Source organism: Lacerta agilis, chromosome 2 (assembly GCF_009819535.1).
Source record: "Lacerta agilis isolate rLacAgi1 chromosome 2, rLacAgi1.pri, whole genome shotgun sequence".
Taxonomy (NCBI): Eukaryota; Metazoa; Chordata; class Lepidosauria; order Squamata; family Lacertidae; genus Lacerta; species Lacerta agilis.
Window position 1 is genome coordinate 92442250 of NC_046313.1, and position 25081 is coordinate 92467330.

General features: G+C 42.4%; 1 protein-coding gene across 3 annotated transcripts in view; it reads left to right on the plus strand.

Moving 5' to 3' along the window:
- Positions 1–1671: 1671 nt before the first annotated feature.
- FOXP1 (forkhead box P1) overlaps positions 1672–25081 on the plus strand; it is a 533089-nt gene continuing 509679 nt past the window's right edge. For 2 of the 3 annotated variants that reach the window (XM_033141225.1, XM_033141233.1), the window contains exons 1-2: positions 1672–1879; positions 4402–4507. The gene's annotated coding sequence lies outside the window, so the exon portion shown is untranslated. The remainder of the gene's footprint in view (positions 1880–4401; positions 4508–25081) is intronic. The other variant, XM_033141229.1, reaches the window with a different exon arrangement.

Consider the following 25081-nt stretch of genomic DNA (forward strand, 5'->3'; position numbering starts at 1 on the left):
AGACTGGGTCTTCCTAAACTTGTTCATATACTTTTGGCTTGGAATTATTCTAAAACAACCAAGTTTAGCCAGTTTTGTAGGGATGGCAAAGTATCCTTTCTCTTTGCCTGCTTCTCCGTGGAAAAAGTCAGTTTACCCTTATAGCCACTGTAGCCACAAATGCTAGCAGCTTCTGTGCTATGAATCTTTTTGGGGACACCCTCTTTTTATCTCACAAAAGGCAAGTTCTGCAGCATTGTGGCCAGAGCCAGGGATGGTGATGCAAGCACAGATGGGACTAATAATGAACAGCAACTTTTTCTCTTTTTTCATTCGTTCTGTAGAAAGCAGTTTCAAGTTCAAAGATTTTGAATGCACGGACAGCAACTTTTCTAGAGTGTTAACCCACCCACCACTCTTTATTCTAAAATGCACGCAAGGAGCAGGTAATATGTATTATTAAACAACTCACTGGCATGCTAGCCCCTGGGTGTGTGTTCCTAAGAGGAACAGGAGAAGGCAAATAAACAACCAGCCACTCGCGAATGTTTTCTTTCCCAGTCGCTTTCTCGAAACGAGCTAGAGGAGGAAGAGAGTTTCTCCCCCTTCCTTCCGAGTTTCCTAAAGCGGGCCATTAGGAGACGAGATCTTTCTGAATGCGGGGTGTGGGGGGAAAGAGAGAGACTTTCCCCGGGTCTAGACAACACCACGCACTCCCTTTGCATGGTGGACATATCGGCTTCCTTGCACTCATGGGCTTGTCCCTCTGCTGAACTTTCACCTCTCGAACTCGCCTCCTTTCATTGGGTAAAGTGCACAGGGGGAGAGGTGGAGGGGGGAACCCCTTGGAGAGAGAGAAAGACGGGAAAAGAGGAAGCCGGCATTTGGCTCCCAGAGCACTTGCACTTTCCAATTGCTTCCCTCGCACTCTCATCTCTGTTTAGCGCCTCCCGCCTCAGCTTTTACAAAAGAATCCAACAAAGCAAGCCGAAGTCCGACCCATGGAGATCCCCGCAGATCTCCCCTTACCTTGCCCCCCAACCCCTCCTGTTTGCTCTTCTCCGGGCTGCCTCAGCTTCCTCTTCTCGTCCCCCCCCCCAAAATCGCTTGCCGCCGCCTTCTCTTTAGTTTTCTTCCCCTCTCCCTCGCTCCTCTTTCCCAATCTCCTCCCGCAGATTCCCCCCCGCCGCCCCTATTTGCTGCACTCCCTCCTGCCCGCTCCCTCTCCTCCTCATCTCTCTCCCATTCTTTTTGTGTGTGCGCGCGTCTGCAACTGCGATATCTCCCTCTCTCTTCTCCCTCTCCCCCTTCTTTTTGCACTGAGCCTTGTTTACCCAGCAGGTGGATGTGACGTCAGGGACTCATAACAGCAAAAAATAACAAAATCTCCCTCCGCGGGGTGTTATTTTTCCTCGCCCTCTCTTTAAAAAAAGCTTTTTTTAAGGGGGGGAAAGCAACGAGCCCAACTCCAAAGTGGCTGCAAGGCACTCAGAGCAAAGCTGCGAGGAGCTTAGCCCAGCGCGCGCGCGCCTGTGTTATTGGGGGGGAGGGGAAAGGGGATGTGGGGGGTACGGGTGGGGGAGGAGGACTGCCTTCCTCGCTTGCTTGTGCTGCTTCTGCTTCTGGGTTGCCTTGCCTGATTGCTGCTGCTGCTGCTCTGCTCTCCCCCCTTTGGAAAGCTAGTTCCCGACTCGAGCGGAGGGCTCTATTGTTATTTATTGTGTGGCTTGTGTTGCACGCTGTGCCTGCTGCATGGGGCTGGCTGGCTGGCTTGGAGAGGGAGTGAGGGAAGTGAGTGGAGTGAAGGGAGGGACAGGCAGGCAGGCAGACAGACAGACTCACTCACCCGCCCGCAGTGGGGGGAGCCCCTTAGCTGGCACCGCCAGGCCGTTTCCAGCGGGTGAGTTTGCCATTTCGCCTTTTCTCATCCACTTTTAAGTCTCCTGTTTTGTTTTGCTTCTTTCCCCTCACGACTCCTTCAGTGCTCCCCCCTCCCCTGGCTCTAACCCCCCCTCCTCCACCACCTTTCCACGTGCCTCGGCATCTCCCCCCCCATTCCTTTCTCTCCCCCACCCCCACTCCCAAACATGCCTATTTGCATAAAGCACCTCAGGCGCAATGGGAAGAAGCCGCGGCTCCTTCACCTCCGAGGCTCTTCCTCCTTCTTTATGTCCCATATTTGCACCTCATGCTCCCCTCCCCACCCCCAAATCCGGCCCCACGCTTCCTTCCACCCTTTTGCTCTCCACGCGCTGGACGTTGCACACACGACCGCAGCAAGTTGGAAGCAGCTTCTCTTTACTCTTTGCCCCCGGTGTGTGGTGTGTATATGTGTGTGGTGTGTGTGTGTGCGCGCGCTCCTGCGCGAAGAAAGTCCCTCAGGCGGGAGAAGAGCGGCGGGGTGGGGTAGGGGGTGAGCGAGGGGGCCGGCGAGTGTTTGGAGGGTTTGCCGGCGGGGCGTGTGCACTTCCCTTGGTCACTTGGGGTACTTCTCAGCGAGGAAGAGGCTGGTGAAATAACTTTTCGCCCACTTGGAACAAACTTTCTGCCCCGTGTTTCTCTTGCCTCCTCTCTGCTGCTTTCGTACAGTGAACTTCAGTGCATAGGCCTTGGGGACTCACACCTTTACACGCTCACTGAACTTGAACTCGCCGGTTGTTTTCACACACGCGCGCGGCTCACCATTTCTTGCGCGCCTCTGGTTCCGTGTGGAGCGGCTGTCGTCAGACTTTCTCCCTACCACACACACACGCACGCCTCTCCACACTCGCAGCCCGTGGATTTGTTAACGTGTATGCAGCACATCTCCTTGCAAGCCACGGAGGACAGTTGCCAGTTTGTATACGGCGACGGCAGCGCCGACTATGGCAACTCTGGCAATGTCAGACTGGTGGTGATGGTGATGGTGATACACAAGGGCCAGACTGACCCATTGGTATTCCACTCTCTCCCCCTCCCCGGTCCCTTCCACGCCCACGCCAAAGATAACATCACAACCCCTCCTCATTCACACAAAGGAACATTCAGAAGAGGGAACAGGCATTCTTACAGACACAAACGACAAAGACAACGCTGGCAACAATCGCCTGCACAGGCAGGCGGGCAGGCAAGCGCAGCCGCGCACCTCAGGGAGACACAAGTCCACGCGCGCAGCCGGGCTCAAGGCGCGGTGAGACGCGGCAGCCACGCACGTGGAGACGAGCGTAGTTTTCCACACGAGGAAAGCGGGGGTCTCCCTGCTGGAGGGGGAAGACACAAACGCGCATATACGCACAACGGCCGCAAGTGGTGACCCGAGCCGTGTCCGCAGCGCTGTTACGAAAGTGAGCGACTTTACCCCCCCCCCCCATACACAAACTGTGCCCAAGAACCGCGCGCCTTTCCTCTCGCCCCGCACCCGGTTCCCGCACACTCCACAAAGTCACACTGGAGGGAGCCCTAGGCAGACGATTTCCAAGGCGGCCGGCAAGTAACATCCGCAACGACTTGACATGCACAGTCACACGCGCGCGCGCACACAAATGTCACCACTTACCTAGTGGTTCTCCTCGCTCCCACCTCCCCACCCCCGGTGTCACACAATGCGCACAGTTCTACACCTCCACCTTTTGCCCAGTGCCTGCGCTAAAGCTTCCCGGCTCTGGCTCGGTTAGCTGCCGCTCGCTTGCTTCTCGGCTACCGCGCCAGCGGTTCCTTTGGCTCGGGTGTTTGCGGCCGGGCAAGCGCCTTCGCAGCCGGGACAAGTTCGGAAAAGTTGGCGCGCCCGCTGGTGCGCGTTGCGGCTCCAGCTGCGCCGGCTCTCCCGGCGCCGCACCCGCGGGCCTTTGGTTGCCTTCGGCACCCCCCCCCCCTTGTTTCTCCCCGCAGCTGGTTGCTGTTGAGTCTTGTGTTGAGGCTACCTCTAAAGTGACTTTGTGGCGAGACGGTAGTCCCCCACCCCGGGCTCGATGCTTTCCTTCCAAGGTCGGAGGTGGGGAGCGCATCTTCCGTCCGCGCTCAGCCTCCCGCCAGCGGCCGCTTGTGCGCCTCGCTTGTTCACTTGCTGCCGCTTCTTGACCTGGAGTATGTGAATATACACGTGCAACTTCACACACCCAGGCAGCCTGGCATGATTTGCCCCTGGTGCATCTGCAAAAAAGAGCAGATCCCAGCTGAGCAGGAAAGAGGGCTGGGTGTGTGTCTGTGTGTGTAGGCGCGTGTGCGTCTGTGACAATCTTAGATCCTATTACTATATCTGATTTCCTGATCCCTTTCTTGCAAGAGCTTTCCAAGGCTTTCTCTCCCCCCCCCATCATTCCCTTAGACACAACCTTACATTTCCACCCCCCTCCCTCCTCCAGTTCTTCACCTCCCCCACCTCTTAACCAAAACCTGTTTTGTGGAGACTTGTTGAAAGTACCCTTGGTTTCTTCTCGACTATAGAGCCCAAAGTTTTGCCTGCCGGAGAGCACAGGAGCAACAGCAGCCTTTGGCTTAGGAGCTGGGTGCTGATGGTGGCGATCACACAGTCGCAGAGCTTTTTCTATCGGTAAGTATGGGAGAACCAGTGAAGGCTTTCAGAAATCCCTAACCTACCCAGACAAAAAACCCCAATACAGGAAAGCAACTGAACCTCATCCCTAAAAGAGATATAAACCTTCAGAACTGCCAGCTTGGATTTTTGTTTCTAGTGAAAATGCGGGAGGAGGGGAAGAAGAGGAAGCGTAAAATATAGTTTCCTTCTTTTTAAGCTAAGAAAATGAGCTCAGGAGTTTACCAAAAACAAAAGTGCTGTCATAAAATATGATGACATTTCTCGCCCCCCTCCAATCTCATCCCACCCCTCTATTAATTATTTCCAAGCCATTGTGTTAAAATACCATTGCTGGGATGATTACTAAGTGTATTGATTTTACACTGTCTCCGTCTGCCATGGTTTAATTTTTTCCCATTTTCATGTGAAAGAGTGCAGAAAGACCAGAAGCCACAGGCAGGACTAGGGAAGGCAGTGGCCCAGCTTGTGCTGATTTTGAACTGGGTGGGAGTGTTGTAGTTGCATCCTGAAAATGACCACTGGAAAGTTGATTCTTTTAAAAACAACAACACATCCCCTGCTCTTTAGAATGATGAGCCCAACAGGCAGCTGTTTACTGTTGCTTCTTGAATAACAAATCCTTGGAGAATGAGATGATCTGCTCTTAGAAGTTTAGGGTTTCAGTTTTGGTCACTTTTAGGAGAATGAGTAATATGAACAATATTTGCATAGCCTATATATGTCTGATATAACATAATCCTGAGTCTTCTTGTTCTGAGTGATAACACTTTAAAAATACATTTTATTTACAGTTTGTTCTCTGACTATATCAGACGTTCATGGTTTATCTAATTTTATAAAGCATCAGGAGACCTAAGGAAATGCCTGTACCATTGCAGATAAACGTAAGGCATGGTGATCATGCTATTTTGCTTATCATGCTATTTTGCTAAATTGTAAGATGCAAAAGAAGAAACAAAAATCCAAAAATAACCGTTCATATTTTTTTTTAATGAACCCAAGTCTTTCCCAAGTTTTTAAAGGACAGTTCCCCCCCCCCCAAAGATCCAGTTTTCTGCTAAGAGCAGGCAGCTAACCAACCAACCCGTGAATCTTGAGAGGCAAATCAGAATAAGAGAACAGTAAATAAATTTGAACTTTTTAAAAGATGTAGAATTCAACTTCTTCTTTTTTTTTTTTTGTTTAACCATCTTAGCACTGTGCAGAACGAAAGGGCGGTTGGGGGGGGGGGGCTTTCCACGCACTGCTATTCAAATTGTGTCAGCTAGAATCTCATTGCAAAGAAATGTATTTCAGGTTTTAATATCTTGCATTGGCAGCATTCTTCCCTCCTCAGTCTTTGGATTAGTCATTGTGTGAGAGGTTGGGGTGGGGGGAGAGAAAGAAAAATCACTTTCTTTTTTTTAAAGTAAAGTAAACAGCCTCCAACAAGTGAACCTTGACAACCCAGATTAAGGAAGGCAGGAGAGATCAAACAAAGCTGCTGCTGGGCTGTTGTTAGGAGCTGCTTCACTGAAAGATCTGGACTATTCGATCAGGCAGCAAGACTTCAGTGTTCATTTATGCAGAAATGGGACCATTACAAATACTGATCTTTGTTGTGAAACCTTGTAACTTGGAGGAAAGCCTATCTGTTCTATTTCAGATAGTATTCTTGACCTAATTATTATTTGCAAGACTGGGTTAATTTAAGAAAAGGCATTCCCTGATTTGGCTGCGTTGTGTATTCGCAATGCCTTGATGTAACAACTTCATTCCCCCCCCCCCATCTGTAACACCTTGAAGTGTAGAGAGGGAATGCTTGAGTTCTCAAGCATCTGTAGAAAAAAATATGGGGTGTGTGTGTGTGAAGTTTAGTCTTTCAGTTAGGGATCCTCTCAGCGAACAAAGACATTTGGGGGTTTCTGGAGGTGTTATTCGGATATGGACCGGAACAATTTCATTGTGATGGTAGTTTTATGTGATTCTGCAGTTTGAGTTTTTAAGAAATCAAAGCAATGTTTTTTATACGCTGTAAAACATGCCAGTCACTGGGACAGAATGTCCTGAGTGATTTTTAATGCCAAAATAGAACAATGTCAAAATTGTATTTCATTTTTAAAGAGCACTGTAAGCAATTATTATAGTATTTTCCTGGTTTTGTACAATTTAAAGAAAGTGCCATTAAACATAGCTGCAGCACAATACTATGCAGAAGTAAATTTCACTGAATATAGTGGCTTATAGCCTAGGAAGTGTGTTTATACTTGAAGTCCAAGGCTGCAAGAATGTACACAATTTTCTGTAAGTAACTACCACTGAACACAATGGAACTTACTTCTGAGTAGACTTGTATAGGTTTGTGCTGTTAGTCTTGGTTAGGCTATTTATTTTGTCTGAAATATTCATTTTGTTGTAATACTGTTCATTGCAACTGTTATTTGCAAACTAGTTTCTTACCACCACTACTATTTTAATAAATGGCATTTCTAAAATTACAAAGTGAAACAATTCCCGTATGACAGTATATACAACAGGTAAATAATGATAAATGAATAAATAGCTTAAATGGATCTTGAATTAGCATTTCAGATAATAAGAGAAACACCACCTTTTGAAAATGCCAGTTTCATAACCATCCAAACCTACTTCATTGATGATTAGATTCATTTTTATTATTGGTACCTTTATAATATCATTAAGCACATGTTCATTAGATGTACACATGTATGCTATTAAACCATTTGTGGCATTGTGTAGCTTTTTAAAAAAGCTATAAATATTTCTTAGTCCCCCCAGCCCTAGCATTTACACTAACAAAGGTAGAAATATTTCATTTCTGTACTGTTAGGAGAATTAAGACTTCTACTTTCTAGGTTATAATTTGTGCAGTGCTTTTGGAAGGAAAACGCAGCACTTCCCCCCCTTTATTTTAATTTAGTTTACATAATGCAAGAAAGATGACAATGAGGAGTAATAATACAAATATAGAATCATCTGACATTGCTTTTTTACAGAATGGGAAAAACAATGTATAGAGTAATACTAAATGGGGAACTTTTCCAAATCGAAAACTGATACTGTGGCTTTCCTCCTCTTTGAGCAGGAAGTTGTTGGATACAATCCATCTCCAAGTATAATCAATGAGAATTTCCATTGACTGGAATGAAGGTGGATTGTACCCACTGAATTTTCTTTTGTGTAAATACATTAGCTGCTGGGCTGCACTATTTAATTCATATGCAAACTTGTGCATGCGTAACTCTGTAAAGCATTTCACCTAATGTGTTTTATACGTACAGGTACTATGCATGTGAAATAATTTCACCAAGTCCGCCCGGTTATTTATAGGACACAATAGTGTTTCTGCCTTTAAAATGTTCTTGGAGATGCTCTAATAAAATTTAAATAGATTATAGGCTGACAGTATAATAGTATAAATTTTGTTTACGATTCCATTGCTTTAAGGTACTTACACTAAAAGAAGCTCCTTTAACCCCAAGATTGAGTGGCATTAAGTGGTGAGAGTAGTCTTCTGAAGTGCTGCTACTGCCCTTTGCTCTTGTGATAATCTTAAATTACTATAACTTAATTGCAACCTAAAGGCACTGAGCTAAAATGTTTTTATGCAGCTCAACAGGGCTTGGTTATATGGAACTAGGCTTTCATGTGTGCATGTTTTTTTTGTTTTACTTGGTTTTGTTTTAAAAGGTGACAACATGGGAGCACGAGCCTTTTCCTATCGCAATGAATGGGTGTATTTATTTAGTTTAAAATGAAACTTCAAGCAGCTTCACCTTGTGTTTCACTCCCCCCACCCCACCCCATGTGCCATGTGAGTTTCTTGGTCCTTCAGAGAAACACCTAAGAGCGTCTGATATGTTTGTGTATATGTGTGTTTATTCATGTGTGTACATGCAACATTAAAGTAGCATCTATGTTAGCTAAATTCAGGGTGTTTTGCTTTTAAAATCTGGATTATACAAATGAACTCTTCATAGCTTCATTACATGAATACCGCTTTTCAGTTATCTGAACCTCTGGTTATACAAACATGTTGCATATCCTCAGTCAGGACACTGGAAGGAAGGACTACCAGCTTATGTATGTATTACAGCATAGGCCACAACTCCGTAAAAAGCCACCTCTTCTTTCATTGTACCGTCTACTATTTTCTTTAAGCTGAGCAGCAACTTTAAAAGTGGTTCAAGTCTAAGAAAAAAGATACTCAGAATTAAACCTGTAGCAGTAAGAAGAAAATTAGTGCTGTGGTATATCCACCTTAGCTTGCATCTAATTCCATTTGTAGCACTGATATTGCAGATGTACAGCATGAATAAAAACTGCTTTTAGAGTTGCTGTGTGTCCGGGATTTTAAGGGGCATACTTCATTTTGAACATGTGTCTTTTATTGTAACAAATCACAGTTTCCTATCTACAGAATGGTGGATGTCCATTTCTCAAAGCATGCCAGTTCAGCTGATGTACAGAAAGTGGATGCCAGGTTCCCTTATTTTTGTTAATTTGACCTGACAAGCCTAACTGCTTTCAGCCATATGTGTGGTTTTAGTGAGGCCCGCAGTCATCCTGTTTCCTGCATCTGAGATGAGGCCTTGAACCCAGAGCCTTTCATTTTCATAGCTACAGTGACACAGCATTTCCATTTGTGATCTCACAGGAGAAGTAAAGGCCTTACTTGACAATGGATTAAGCATTTGGCTTGCGCTTCCCATATACTAAAAATTCCTGATTTATTTTTTGCTAGCTCACGGAACATGCAATAACATAATTAAGAATATGTATTATGGTGGGAACAGCAGCTAAATTTTAAGATCCAGTATGTGGATTTTTAGAGCACATTGTTCTTGCAGCGTATTTACAGTAAGTTGTACAGCCCCAGATCGAGGCAAGATTTTAAACTTGTAAGCAATGAGCAAGTGAGTAGTCCTATTAACCTACCTATAATTCTCTCTCACGTTAGGTGTGCTGTTTCATTGAACTGGTGGTAAAGTTAAATAACTGTATACCTTGCTGAGTGCTTTTCATGGGGTACAGGAGAAAATTAGTTTATCTTCCAAAATACAGTAATACGAAAACGCTGGAAAATAGTCCAAATGTTTTTACAAACTATTCTTTGTTACCTGTAACAACTGTTTAAATAGTAACTCTACTGACAATGGTGAAATGATTTCAGAAGGTATTTTGTACAAAGTAAAAATACTGAGGGATTTGAATTAAGCAAGCAAGCAGAATGTAGCCTGCGTTTGCTCAGTTTTTGTATTTGTCCAGTTTATATAGAAAGATTTCAAGAGATTACTCAAGACACTGTTTGCTGGAGTTAAACACAATACAAGAAAGATATTCAAGTGTACTTTGACATTCTTCCACAAAAATGACATGTTAATTACGTGCAGCAAAAACACACACAATAGCCATGGCTATCTAATTGCTTTAGACTTCAGAGTTAACTAGTTGCCCACTTTTATCTCTTAGCAGTTTCTGCAATATAACACATACAGAGTGTTTGTTGTATATTATGGACACTCAGAATAGTCTGCTTATTGCTTAGCTATTTATCTAGCTAATTTCTAAAAGTGAAATAATTTCCAGTTTGAAATGTAGAACAAGAGGCATTGTAGCAGAACTACCTCCACCTGGTTAAAAAAAAAGAAGTCCGTAATACCTGGATCATTGTAAGTGATTTTTTTTTTTGCCACTGCTAGTCTTTCTGTTCCATTTCAAAATATCTCAATTTAGTACCTTGAAATTGTAATTAAGTTGTAGTAATTTAAGATTATTGCAAGAGTGCAAAGGGCAGCAGACGCTCTTTAGAAGTCTCATCTCAACATTTAGTACTACTCAGTCATGGGGTTAAAAGAGTTTCCTCAATGCAAGTACTTAAAGAAGCTGAATCGTAAACAAAATTTATACTATATTCTGACAACTAATAATCTATTTAAATTGCATTAAAGTATGTATGTTAAATTTAATTAAAGGCAGAAGTAGGATTGAGCACTGTAAATATATTGACAGATCTTTTAAAATGGAATTCATTTCATGAAATATTTACATTATGTCTTTTATGTTGAAAGATATATAGGAATGTTCTTACTGTAGGTTTTCCGCAAGGCAGCTACTCAGAATAATTTTCAAAAGGAATGCTAACAAATGCAAAAATGATTCTCAAGTGTATTGTTTGCTTTTAATAATTTGCTTTGGAACAATGGTAGTTATTGTTATGATTGTTTTAGTGCTTATTTCCTCAATAGTTTAGCATTACAGAATTCTCAGTTCCACTGTAAACCTTCTTAGCAGTGTCTACACAATGTCCTGAATGTGTAGTGGTAAATATATATGAGATTCTTGGATGCCAAAATTCTTATGTAAGTTCTTTCTTCAGTCATTCCTTCTGCCAGGAATCCAATTGACCTTTTACTTTTCAGATAATACAGTCATATCATAGATATCATTTTATAAAATATAACAGTTTATCATGCCTATGTTCAGTGGGCCTGATTCTTATAATGTATACTTTAAGAGTAACTGTGCTGAGGTATTGACATTGCTGTACTGGCATGGGAAAGACAGAGATCATCCTGCTCATGTACAATGCAGTCCTCCCCAATGTTTTGGACTACAATTCATATCAGTGCCAGCCAGCATGGCCAGCGTTAGGGATAATGGGAGTTGTAGTCCAGCAATATCCGGAGGGTACCAGGTTGAGAAGGCTGGTATATGGTGTTCAACTAAAATACCTCATTGTACTCTAAACTCATTTAGCTGTGAAGGATTTGAAAATGTTTGCTTGGACAATGGCAAAGAGACATGTGCACTCTTTAAAGGCTTGTTTTTATACAGATGACAATTAAGAGGCTCAGGATTCTAACCAAGAACGTGAGGGTTTTGCAAAGGGCTTGCTGATAGTAAATTAAGGCTGCTTCGTGTGATACTTCGAAGTAGGAGAAGAACTGCAAGTGGATTGCCCTACCCAATGTAAGACGCTGCCAGGCTGGAATCACAGCACAGATAAGCAATGTGGTGTAGTTGTTAGAACGTTGGTCCAAGGCCTGAAAGACCACAGAGTTCAAAACCACCCTCATCTAGGTAGTTCACTAAGTGACCTTGGACCAGCTGTGCCTAATCTATGATTGGAGAGAACAATATATGCCAGTTTGATCTCTTTGGATAAAAGGTGGGATTTAAATGAAATAATGAAAGAAAGGAAGAAAACAGTAGTCTATGTAACCTTATTTTGTTTATTCTGGCTGACAGCAGTTCAGACCAGTCCTTTGTAGACATGCTATCCATGTTTAAACTGGAGATGTCAGGGATCTAAACTAGAACTGTACAAGTGTAAAAAAAAAAACATTTTACCACTGAGATCAGGACCCCCCTCCCTTTCTGTTTCTTGCGAAGTGTGAATAGGGCTTTATTCTGTTACACTGCTACGACCAACAGAATTACTGAGGGGATGGGTGGCCTTTCCATCTTTGCAGGAAATACATGTTGCATGTTTTTCTTTTCTTTCTTTCTTTCTTTCTTTCTTTCTTTCTTTCTTTCTTTCTTTCTTTATTTCGGCATTCCTTAACACCATGTTGAGAAATGCCCTGGCAAGGTCCAAGAAGCAGTCCACTGGAAGAAGGTCAGAGTTGAAAGGATTATGGACTCAGGTTCTCGGGAGCATTGAAGTCTATATTGAGGTAGTTTCAGAAATGCTTCCAGAGCAAAGGTTGCTCCCAAATTACTAGAACATTTCCTATGATCAGACACATAATCTAGGTAAGCCGCAATGGCAGACAGCTTATGATGTGGTAAATGTGTTTGTGAACTTTTACCACTTTGGACTGTAGGTAGGCATTTGTGTTGGGGGAAGGGACAGGCCAGCAGTGTCTGGGTCATGTGAAAAAGTGGTTGCCAGTCAGCCTTAGGGCCAGTTTATATGGCCAGCAGAGTCAAATGGTAAAGCTTTTTCTGAACTGTACCACTTCAGGTTGCAAATGTAGGGATTGCCTCACTGAGGGCTTCCCAAGGGAAAAAGTGTCCTTGCATATAGCATAATATGTCATGTTAGGTGGAAGACTAGGATATGATTTATTCTCTTTGACACACATGTGTTCTAAATTCTGGAAGCATTTAAACATTCAGCTGTCACCTATAGCTTTTAGTGGTGCAATCCACCACCTCATTCTGACCCCCTGATACTTACCTGATACATACCCCTAGGATTCTTTGTGGGGGACGTTGTGTGTGTGGAAAACATACTTTACATGGTCTGCACCTGAACATTAAAGAGCTTGCCTATACAGGGCTGCCTTCAGATGTCTTCTAAAGATCTTTAGCGAAAAGCAAATAATAATAATAATAATAATAAATAAATAAACTGATATACACAGCAGCCTGTAACAAATAAAAGTGTTGTTGGTCTCTTCCTGTATTACTGTTCAGGCATACACTTGTTTTAGCTACACTTCACAGTCATTCTTGTCATGTTGTTGCCGGCGATTAGGGTCAAACGTCTTTACTTGGGCACTGTGGCACACTTTCCTTCTGAGTGTTCTCCCTCTCGCCTGTTTTATTAAACGAACCCATTCATTTAATTGATAGATTAAGCATATTAACACATCAGTAAATGAAAGTAGGGAGACTTCCCAAGGCATAGTTGGAAAGCCTCTGTGGTTTTATGTCACCGGACGCACACTATTAGATTTAGATAGCAAGGCCAATGATGTTCATGCGTTTTAAGAGAGACATAAATGAAGAGAATGCAGCTGTAAGTAGAACGTCATGTCTCTATTAAAAAAAAATTGTGATAAATGAAGAAACTGTATCAGGGCCAGTTAAATGTCCAGTCGGTCAGCAAAACAAACCAAGGAAATCTGTTTATCTGGAGGAGAGGCTTACCTTTAAAACAAAAAAGATATTCATGGTAACAGGTTTGTTGTCAACTTGCTTTTCCTCTGGCTAAAAAGCTTTTGGGAAACTTGACCACTGTTGATCAGCACTGTTGGTAAGCTCAGTTCAGGTTTGCTGTTTTACACCCCATCATAGCTGCTACTGCGAAATAGCCAGACCATTCTGAGTTTAAAAGTGTGCTTAGCAACAAGAGTTTGGGTTTTACTTTGCTGAAGAGAAAAGCAGGCATCCAGTTTTTTTTTAAAAAGCGGCTTGTCTCTTCTGCTGAGAAGACTGCCAGGGCAAAAAAGAGCAAGTAGATAGGTCACCTCTGTGCACAGTTCTCTATGCAACTGTCCCATAACCACGTCCTAGCTTACATGCAGGAAATCATTGGTACAAAAAAGTAACTTCCTAAATTTCAAAAGAGAGGCATCCCAGTCTCACAAATGAGATCGTTGCTGAAGAAAGATTTTAAGATCACTTTGAATGCTTGCGTATAAAAGTGAGATACAATTTTGATTTGAAAGTAGTGCTCGGGTACGTCTGCATTTCTGATCTCAGTATTGTGTTTTGTCGGGAATGTAGCACTTGACTTAAAACAACAGCAGCAAAACATTTTTGTTAAGAGGTCTTCAATTTAATCTACAGCAGTAAAAGTGGGGGTGCTTGTTAAAGTCTGGTGAAAGCAAGTGATAGAAACAGTGCCGGAGAAAAGGGATATTCTTGCTACTAGATCTTCTGTGAAACTGCAAATCACAGTGTAGATGTCAAATCCCCACTGTGTTGTTTTTGAAGGATATTAAGCAATCAACGGATATTTCTTTAGGAGTAAATGTCATTTTACACTGTAAAACAACTGCAGCTTGATCTACAACATTATTAAACCTAATTGCTTGGATTTAAGCTGATTTGCTTCAGAAGGTGACAGTAAAATGAACACTCCAGTCCTAAGCTTGCTTACCTGGAAGTAAATTTCACTGATTTGTACCATTTGCTTTCACATGGGTGAGAGTGGGATCACAGTGAATGCTACAGCCCTAAGTGCCACTTGTGAGTCCTGTTAAATGCATTTGGACTTGGTTCTGAGTAAAGATGCTTCGGATGTAAAGAACCTTTGTAAAGGACCTTTAACAACAGTTCTATAATCATTTAACTGGGAATAAATCCCATTGAACTCAGAGGGACATTTCTTCTGAGCAATCTGTGCACAGAATGTAAATCTGTTTGGTTACGTTTAGCTGTATTTGATCTGTTAGGGTGAGTTTGCAGGAAAAAAGTTAGTCAATATATTGTATTTAATATACCCGTGTTTCTCCTAAAATAAGACACCATCTTATATTTTTTTTCGCTCAACGAAACACAGTATGGCTTATTTTCAGGGGATGTCTTATTTTAACCGTGTCGCATCGGTATGCTGCATAGCCACACCTCTCCAGACTGTTTTAATGGGAGGTACCACGTCACTATGGCTTATTTTCGGGGTATGGCTTATTTTTGGGGAACGGCTTATATTTCGCAAATGCATATAAATCCTGCTATGGCTTATTTTATGGCTATGTCTTATTTTAGGAGAAACAGGGTATTCAGCATGTTATATTAAGTACGGTGTACACAGCATCCTATTAATGAGTGGACAGATAGAACGATGGGTTACACAAATTTTTTCAATGTCTTTGTGTTTTAATCTTTGTACTTTTGTGTGTAAAAAAAGCATTAAAAAAAAAGTGAATCAAAATGGTTGGTTTAATGAAGGTGTAGGAAATCTTTTGCCCACAGGCTGAATGTGCCCCTCAGGTCTCTCTGTCTTTCCCTCAGAGCTGTTCCCCAGGCCATGTGCCCCCTCTCTTCAGACTGTGTTCCTCACCTCCTCTGCCCAGCACCTTCCTTAAGGGCTGTTGCCTGGTTGCAATGTGTCCTTGGAACTGGGAGGCTGTGTCTTGTTTGCCTGGATGGAGGCAGTGGCAGACTTTGGGCTCTCAAATTTTAGCAACGCTCTGTGCAACACTAAAATTTGATGCCCCTCCAACCTCTCTCGCTCCTTTCTTCATCATTGTTGCAGTGCCCCCTGTGGTGCAGGTGCCCTATGTGGCCGAACCAGTTGCGCTACCCTAAAACTGCCTCCGATGGAGGAAAGAGAGACAAACATAGTGTTTGCTTGGCTGGAGCATAACCTACTGTGCAGAGGTTACAGTCACATCATTATTCCACCTGGATATGGGTCTGGCCTAGTCTTACCACTTGTATGTAAGGTTGCCCATGTGGGTTTGTGGCCCTTAGGACAGTTCCCCTGCTGCTGGCTTAACTTGTAACTTGGTTCCCTCATTGGATAATTGTCTGACAGAGCAAACCTTCCCCATTGCTGGAGCTGTATAGAACTATGGTTGCATCTGCAGCCGAGCCACTCACGGAAGCAGAAGGTGGGGGACTGGCAGACTGAGAGCCAGTGAAAGTGAGCAGAGGGATGCCTCAGTCAGAATCCCATACAATCTGGTTCAAGGGATGTTTCTGTTGCAGTAAGAGATCTATAATGACCACTGTGAATTTGTAAATAATACGTTGTGAGATTTTAGGCCTCTGTCCGATTTGTTGTTGTCAAATTTACGTTGTTGTCAAATTTACGTTACGTTGCGGTCATGATCCTGTGAGTTGGTGCACGGCCAGAGCAGTTCCCAGAATGACATACTATGGCCACCAAAGCGTTTTTCTCTGCTTGCAAGACTTGGAGCCGAGTAGCCAGATGTTCTGCCAGTGCATACACTGTGCGCCCAACAAAGTGTAAACATTGTAATTCACAGCCTGTAATTCATTGCCGCGAAATAGCCGGAGCCTCCTCTGGACAGCCTTGGGGCCCGCAGTGTAGCAGCATTACGTACTGTTTTGTCTCGTTATGGCTGCAGGTACATAAATATGGGAGTGTGTTTATTTTGTGATAACAGTCAGGAGGGTGGAACCGATTTCTTCCATTAGGAAGCTAGCTTAATAGCCATTCGTGGTTTTGTTTTTTATTTGTAAGCTTTATCACTTTCCAAGGTTACAGCAGAACTTTAGCAGGCAGCATGTACATTAGGACCCAGTTTGCCAGAAGTATTCTTTACTGAAGACAGTTAATTTGTGGCATGTTATTTAACTTGCAGAGAAGCTTGTGGAGGTGGTCCTGAGCTTCATTGCATTGTCACAGGCAGCAGGGAAGCCTTTCTGCTTCAGGAATTGACATTACAAAGTAAAACAGGGAGTCAGTGTGGCCATTTCCATGTTATAAAAGTGGAATAAATAAATGCACGTTGCTATCAGTTCTGACCATTGGTCATCCTGGCTGGGGCTGGAGGGCATTGTGTTGGTTACCACTGAGGCGTAGCATCTTAGGAGCTACCTGAGTAGAGGAATAGGATCAAATAGCTCGCTCCTGAGGAAGCTGTTAGGACGGTCTTGTCACATTTAAGATTGCTTCCCAGTATGAGAACTAGCGGTAAAATAAGGAAGCTAAGAGGAATGATTTCAGAGGTCTTTAGGATTCTTTTTTTAGCTCATAGTTTTGAGTGTTGCTGTGATTTGTAAGGTTTTGGCATTTGACGTTGCTTACTCTGATAGTGGGCTAAATATTTCAGCGTTGCGATCCAGGGTATTAGAATTACTGTATTTTTCCGTGTATAAGATGCCCCCATGTATAAGATGCCCCCTACTTTTGGGGACCCCAAATTTAGAAAATGTGCATATGCACTATCCGTGTATAAGATGCACCCAGAATTTTAACTTTATTTTAAAGTAAAAAAGCCTAATCTTATAACACGGAAAAGTACGATGTGTAATCAGAAACTGAAGTTCGTTTTTAGCGGCACAAATTCTGCCAAGCAGAACACCGCTGTGAGATTTACAGAGCAAGAATTGCACCAGTATTGATAACATTCAGCTCCTTGTAACACTGCAATGAAAGCATCCCATTTGGTACTATTACATACTCATGCCATTTTCTGAAGTGGAGAGAACATCCAGAGCAGTCCTATGGGATTTAGGCTCCTTTGGATAAAAAGAGCATTGGGGACTTAGGATGTGTTTGTAATAATTGCTTTATTTACAAGTAAGCAGAGCATAGTGGAGGTAACTGCAGTTCTGTTAGCAGACATTGTTCCTTACAATTTGGCATTAACTCTCAAAAATGAATTTGTTGCATCACAGTTTCTTCTCTCTGTCTCATTCTGTCTAAAGTCAAATTGTAAAACTGCCTGTTTCTAATTGTCTTCTCTCCCTCGCTCCACCCCACAGAGCATGGATCTCAGACCCTACTCTTGCAGGTTAGTTATCCATTCAGGAAATATCCACAGTCATCAAGGAACAGCAGTGTTCTTTTTCCCATCCCTTACTCCCATCAGGCGATGCTTTACAGGTGAAACTCGGAAAACTAGAATATTGTGGCAAAATCCATTTATGTAAGCAATTGTATTCATTAGCTACTGGAGTTTAATATATGAGATAGACTCATGACATGCAAAGCGAGATATGTCAAGCCTTTGCTTGTTATAATTGTGATGATTATGGCACACAGCTGATGGAAACCCCAAAGTTGAAATTGTTAATTTGGGGTTCTCATCAGCTGTACACCATAATCATCACAATTATAACAAATAAAGGCTTGACATATCTCGCTTTGCATGTCACGAGTCTATCTCATACATTAGTTTCACCTTTTAAGTTGAATTACTGAAAGAAATGAACCTTTCCACGATATTCTAATTTTTCGAGTTTCACCTGTAGTCTGAACACATACCCTGTGGTCGGTGAATGTGGGAAAGGAAGTAGGATTGTGCCTGCTGCTCTGTGCCTACTGGGCATGAAGAGGCCTATGTGCATATAGATGTGGTACCGGTAATTAGGGTTTCTACTTGTGTGGAAGAGACCTCTGGCACGGCCAGAGTGTATGTTGGCAATGGGAGACATGGTTAGCTTGGAGTGTTTGAGCACCCTTACAGTGATAGACAATTCAAATTAATTAAGACTGCCCAAACTCATAAATGTAATAACATGTGTATTTAGTGCATGGGCTTGTGCTAAATGAGGAGTTTCCAGTTACACTCTTAACAAAAAATAATAATGTAACTTGGGTTTTTAAGAGTTCAATTCTATGCACATTTACTTGGGAGTACAACACATTAAAATTGGTGGACCTTAGTAAACATGGACTGCTCATCAGCAAAGTATATGATACTGCATTTTTGGACCAATCTCAGCATCACATACTTCCAGCTTTCAGCTGTGTCGTCTTCTTTTCCCTACTTAATTAGATAATAAGGAGAAAGTATAATTAAGAATAAGGAAAATTAGGATTGGGAACTTTTTAAAATAAGCTTTGTGGGGTTCCTGATTTATGTCCCAATAGTGGCTGATTTATGTCCCTAAAAAGCAAAGACATCACCTTGCCGACAAAAGTCCGTATAGTTAAAGCTATGGTTTTCCCAGTAGTAATGTACGGAAGTGAGAGCTGGACCATAAAGAAGGCTGATCGCCGTAGAATTGATGCTTTTGAATTATGGTGCTGGAGGAGACTCTTGAGAGTCCCGTGGACTGCAAGAAGATCAAACCTATCCATTCTCAAAGAAATCAGCCCTGAGTACTCACTAGAAGGACAGATCCTGAAGTTGAGGCTCCAGTACTTTGGCCACCTCATGAGAAGAGAAGAATCCCTAGAAAAGACCCTGATGTTGGGAAAGATGGAGGGCACAAGGAGAAGGGGGCGACAGAGGATGAGATGGTTGGACAGTGTTCTTGAAGCTACTAACATGAGTTTGGCCAAACTGCGAGAGGCAGTGAAGGATAGGCGTGCCTGGCGTACTCTGGTCCATGGGGTCACGAAGAGTCGGACACGACTGAACGACTGAACAACAACAACAACAGTGGCTGAGGGAGGGATGGTATAAATTTATTTCCCCCATGTGCTGTGACTCCAGCCGCTAATTAATTAAGGCAAATCAAAAGATTTAACTTCATACTGCTCATTATGTGCAACATTCAGTTTGACTTTTACACTATGACAATTGAAAATAAGATTTTGTCTAGAATGTAATTTTTCTGGAACTTGATGATAGTATGGCATTGAAAATACACATTCATTCCATTCACAATATAAGGGTTCTTCAGTGAAGTTTGAAGCCAGGATGTTTCAGTCAGACTGCATGTATAAAGGAGGAATAAAATACCCGGTAATCAAAATTTGATGACTAACAGTTATTTCTGTTGCTGTTCAGTCTAGTTCCATATTGCTTCCGTACAGCAAAATGAAAGTTTTTCAAAGTGTATTTTTAGAATAAGAATGGGATTTGAAGTTGTAACTTTGCTGAACATTTGAAAGGTACATTGGTACCTCACAAGACGAATGCCTCATGCAACGAAAAACTCGCTAGACGAAAGGGTTTTGTGGTTTTTCAGGTGACTCGTAAGACAAATTTTTCTATGGTCGTGCTTCGCAAGATGAAAACGTTTTGTGACCCCCCCCCGCACAATGCATTCCTATGGGAAACCGCGTTTCGCAAGACGAAATTTTCACAATACGAAACGACTTGCGGAACGAATTAATTTCGTCTTGCGAGGCACCACTGTAAAATAATTGCCACTAAAGCATTTTGTTGGTACACACAATGCTTTGCACAGAAAATAAAATAAATTGTGGTGTATGCCTCATGTATATTATTGTGGGTACTGCATTTGTTTGTGTGTGTGTGTGTGTGTGTGCGCCCATGTATATATGAGGTTCAGTGGTCTAGGTAGCAAGGGCTGATCTTCTAAATTTTAAATGTCAGATTTTGGGGAGACAAGATTTTGATGAGAACTAGAGGCAGAAGCTTGGGAAATTTGCAGACAAATTCATTTTGCTAGCATGCAAAAATGTGCATTTCGTAAAACCTGAGAATGTTAGTTTGGTTTTGAATTATGCTTTAAATATGCCCCTAGAGTTAAAAGCCATATGTTATTCTTACTGATTGTATACAGATTGACTGCGATATATATGGGGAAAACCCTGATTGCCTGATTTAATGGATGGTTGAGTTTTGCTAAGTGCTCCATGTTTGTGTATGAATTTGTCATTTGCAGAAAAAAGCGTTTGTTACTTGTGGGCATAATCCATTGGGAACAGCTTCTGTGCAAATGCTGTTGAAAGGCAGATGAAATTTACTCAGATTTGTGCAGTAGGTATTTGCAGTGGTTTACGCTGTAGGATTTTTAGGGAAGCACTTTGAATATTCCACTCAGTCTAAGGTAGAGTAGCTAATCTGAGCTAAATGGGGGAGAAAAAGGTAGATGGAAGTTTCAGGCCCTGTTATTAAAGTTGCTGCATAAGCTGAAGTTTATGCACTGTGATAATGCTAATGACCGACTGACTCAATGATGCATGACTGGAGGAAATCAGTGGTATAATCGCAGAAACTTATCAGGCTTTTTGTCATTAAATATTAGTGATAAATAATGCACTTCATTTTGTGTAGATAGAACATATTTAATCCTGATTGTACAGACCTTCAATTTAATAAGGGTCACAGCTGGATAAAATACTAATGTTTGGTAACTTAAAAGAAAAGATAAAAATGCATTTGTTTCAGCATTAGTCCTCAACAGCTTTCCCCCCCTATCTAGCTGTGTTTGTCTTGATCAGCTGCTGAGGTTTTTTTTGGGGGGGGGAGATGATGCCCCTCCCCCTTTTTCCTGTATTCTGTTGCATGAATATACTGAAACGAACAGAATAGTATAATTAAAGCAAACGTAAGTAGTAATACAAAATGAATTTAAATAGTTTCTGTGTGTAGTTTTCCAAATCCTAAAGATATGCACTAATTAATCTGGTGGCTGCAAAGATGCAACCAAGCCAATACTTGCTGGTTCAGTTCCAATGTGACTTTTTTGTAGACACCTTGCAATGGAGAAGCACCGTCTTCCTTTGAATAATATATATAACAGTGATATCGTGGACAAACACCATTAAATAAAGTTGCACTACCACACCTGCTTTTCTTGTATTGGCTCAAAATCAGAGTAGGCCTACCTCATGTACTTTTCATAAGGGTATGTGAGCTGTCTGTGAAAAGTTACTATTCTTAAGAGATATGTAGGGTAAACAAGTGAATATTACCAGGAATTATCAAATGTAAAAAAGGCAATTCAGTGTAAGAATTCATAGGCAGTTTCTTTAATAAAAAGCAAAATGGGGGGGGGGATATAAACTCACTGTGCAAAAACATTAAACACTACATTTTGTTTATGTGTTAGCTAATATGCAAAGGCAAAATTCAAGGCTCATCACTGATTCATTTCTGTTATGAATTCCATGTGTGTGAAGATGAGGGCGGTAGCTAGAGTAAAATCTAGTTTAGCAACTTCTATTTCCTTTACATATATATTGATACATTAGTTTTGATCTGTTTTGCTGCTGGTAATTCAGCTGCTTTCAACGGTTGGGTGGATATTGCCACTTGTGCCAAAAGTGAGTTTTTACAAGCAGTAGGTGAAAGTTTCCACTACTAATTATATTCATGATGCATCTGATTTCACTTAAAGCAGGCGTAGATTTCTGGTAGGAAATCTTGCCATAGTAGAGGGTAATCTGTGTGCGGGTGGCGCTGTGGTCTAAACCACTGAGCCTCTTGGGCTTGCCGATCAGAAGGTTGGCAGTTAAAATATACGCAGTGGGCTGAGCTCCCGTTGCTTAGTTACAGCTTCTGCCAACCTAGCAGTTTGAAAGCACGCCAGTGCAAGTAGATAAATAGGTACTGCTGCGGCTGGAAGGTAAAAGGCGTTTCCGTGTGCTCTGGTTTCCATCACAGTGTTCCATTGTGCCAGAAGCGATTTAGTCATGCTAGCCACATGATCCGGAAAGCTGTCTGTGAACCAACGCTGGCTCCCTCAGCCTGAAAGCGAGATAAGCGTCGAAACCCCATAGTTGCCTTTGACTGGACTTAACCGTCCAGGGGTCCTTTACCTTTTTTTTTACCTAATCTGTGTGCTGTATATACAACAGAGAAGCTTTAGCCCACCTGGTGGCAAAAGATGTCTTGGATTAAAACTCCAACCAGCCGTAAATATTGGCCATGCAGGTTGGGGCTGAAGGAAGTTGGAGTCGCAAACATCTGAAGGGCACCAGGTTGGCGTAGGCTGCAGTAGAAATGATAGGATCTGCCGGACCAGCCTAAGGGGGGCATTTATTTGTTTGCATTTATAGCCCAACTTTTTCTCTGAGGAGTGCAAAGTGGTGTATATGCTTCTCCCCTATCTCATTAAATCCCCATAAGATCCCTGCAAGGTAGGTTAGACTGAGAGCTTCATGGCAGAGTGGGGATTTGAAGCCTGATCTCTCAGCTCTTAGTCTGACACCATATTAACCACTATACCGCATTGGTATTGTAGGACACATGTAAGCCTGGCTTAGGCTGCAATTCTGAACTCTCCTACCAGGGAGTCAGTAGGGGGACTTTGCATCCTATGAAAGGTAGGCATTCATAGGATTGCACCATCAGCTTATTAAAAGAAACGACTGCAGACTTTACATAGGCTTGGTGTATTTACAAGTATATTTTCACATGGGAATGCTGGTTTTTTGACCTAATCATCTGCACACACCAGAAGCCTTTTAGTACGTTTGTATCATGTACCTCTTCTGAGGAGCTCAGGGGCGCATAAATGGCTTTCCTCCTCTGTCCCCACCTCAGTGTAATTACCCCATATCAACCCTGTAGGGTAGGGTAGGCTGAGAGATGTCTGACCTCAGTTCACATCATGGCTGAGAGGGGGTTTGAACCCAGGTCTCCTGATCCGAGAAATACTCTAACCACTATACCACATCCCTGCTGTGTGATCTGCTATGATTCAAAATAAAATAAAACTCTTTCAACAGGCACGTAGTACCTGTCTGCTTAGGAGAACCCTATGTGTTGGTTTCACTCCCAGAGTCCTGTTCTGCAGATCCATTTATTTTTGCACTCCACACTCTTTTTGCACAGTGGTTGATTGGTTGTGTGTATGTGTGGCAGGAAGTAGGGAGGGAAGCGTTCTGTCACATCTATAATATATATGGTCATTGCTTTCTGAATACTGATAATTATAAAGGTGCACCAAGTTATATTGGAGAAGTTGTTGAATCTGACATGAATTGGGTGTGTCTCAATAGGCACCGTATTGGAGACATGGGTTCAGATCTCTGCTCGGCTATGTGTTTACTATGTGGTCTTGGACACGCATTTAGGATTCTCTGTCCCAGTTTAAACTCTAATGATGATCATCTATCTCATAGGGTTATTGGTATGGTGAACAAGTGAAAGTTTTTGTTTAAACACTAGTTGTGATGAGTAATAGGCTAGTAATGATCTTTCTTAATAACATGAAAGCTCTTGAGTGTGCTATTGTTTTTTTTTAACATAGGAGTACTGGAGGTGGCGTAAGGAAAGTTGCATAATGAGTTGTTCCTTCTCATGCCTATCTGCGTACATAGAGGGCCGTGAAATCTGGACCATAGCCAGGCATGATCGTAGATAACTACACCAAAGGTCCTTTGTAATTATAACCTGTTTGATTGTATGTCATATACTCCACCACTGTTTATGACTTGGCTGTGTACTGATTCCCCTGCATTTCTCCCCTAACTTTTGCTGTTTTGTTCTACTTATTTTCATGTTTTCATCCAGTATTTTACTCTGTGAACCATCCTGAGATCTTATGATGAAGGGCAGTATATCAATCAATCAATCAATCAATCAATCAATCAATCAATCTTGCTTCTTTACTGTATTTTGCTTCCCTTTTCAATGCGTAGAGTACAGTCGGTCCTTACCAGCCAAACACAGAAGGGATGGAAAGGAGGTAGCGTCTTCTTTTACTTGCCTAGTGAATGGAAGACTCCTTCCCTCTCACTACTACGACCACCAATAAGATTGGGAGTGAAATGTGTAATTTTTTAATTGTTGTTGTTGGTTTGGCTGCTTTTTGTATTTACCAATAGCTTCCATTCGTAATTCTAATGTTCAGGGGATGGTAGGAACATAAACAAGAACAGCCCTGCTGGATCAGACTAAACTAGTCCACCATTTTGTTCTCGCAGTGGCCAAACAGTCCACAAGGCCAGTCACACTCTCTTGCATGTTTTCCTCAGAAGCTGGCAATCATGGGCAAACTACCTCTGATCCTGGAGGTATATATATAAATCCACCATCACTAGGAACCATTCTCTTCTATGAATTTGTCTAATTCCTCTTTAAATCTGCCCCAAGTTTTTGGCTGCCATGGAACATTGGTAGGTATATGTAGGAGTTTGAGGACTGGGATCAAAGACCCTGGGGATTGCTTGATAGGATCCATGGTATTTTGCTATTGAGAATACCAAAGAGTGATTTACAGCATCAGCTGTCAAGGCAATTGTGCATGTACACATAATAAGCAATGAAGCATTGCTGAATTGTTTAGTTGTATGAAGTAGTTATTACTGATTTGTCTCCATAATCACTTATGTCCCATACTGCCTTCCTCTCTACTTCTTTGCTGAGGAGTAAGCTGTCTTAATCCGTTTATAACAGTTCTGCATAATGAAAGTGTTCTGTGGTTTATATCTCCTCCCTGTTCCAGGAAACTACTATCACAATATACTGTTTGTATGAATCACTCATGATAAGAAACTTTGAAGTCTTCCTCTTACTTCCAAGTATTGCCACTTTTCCTTGTTTGCAT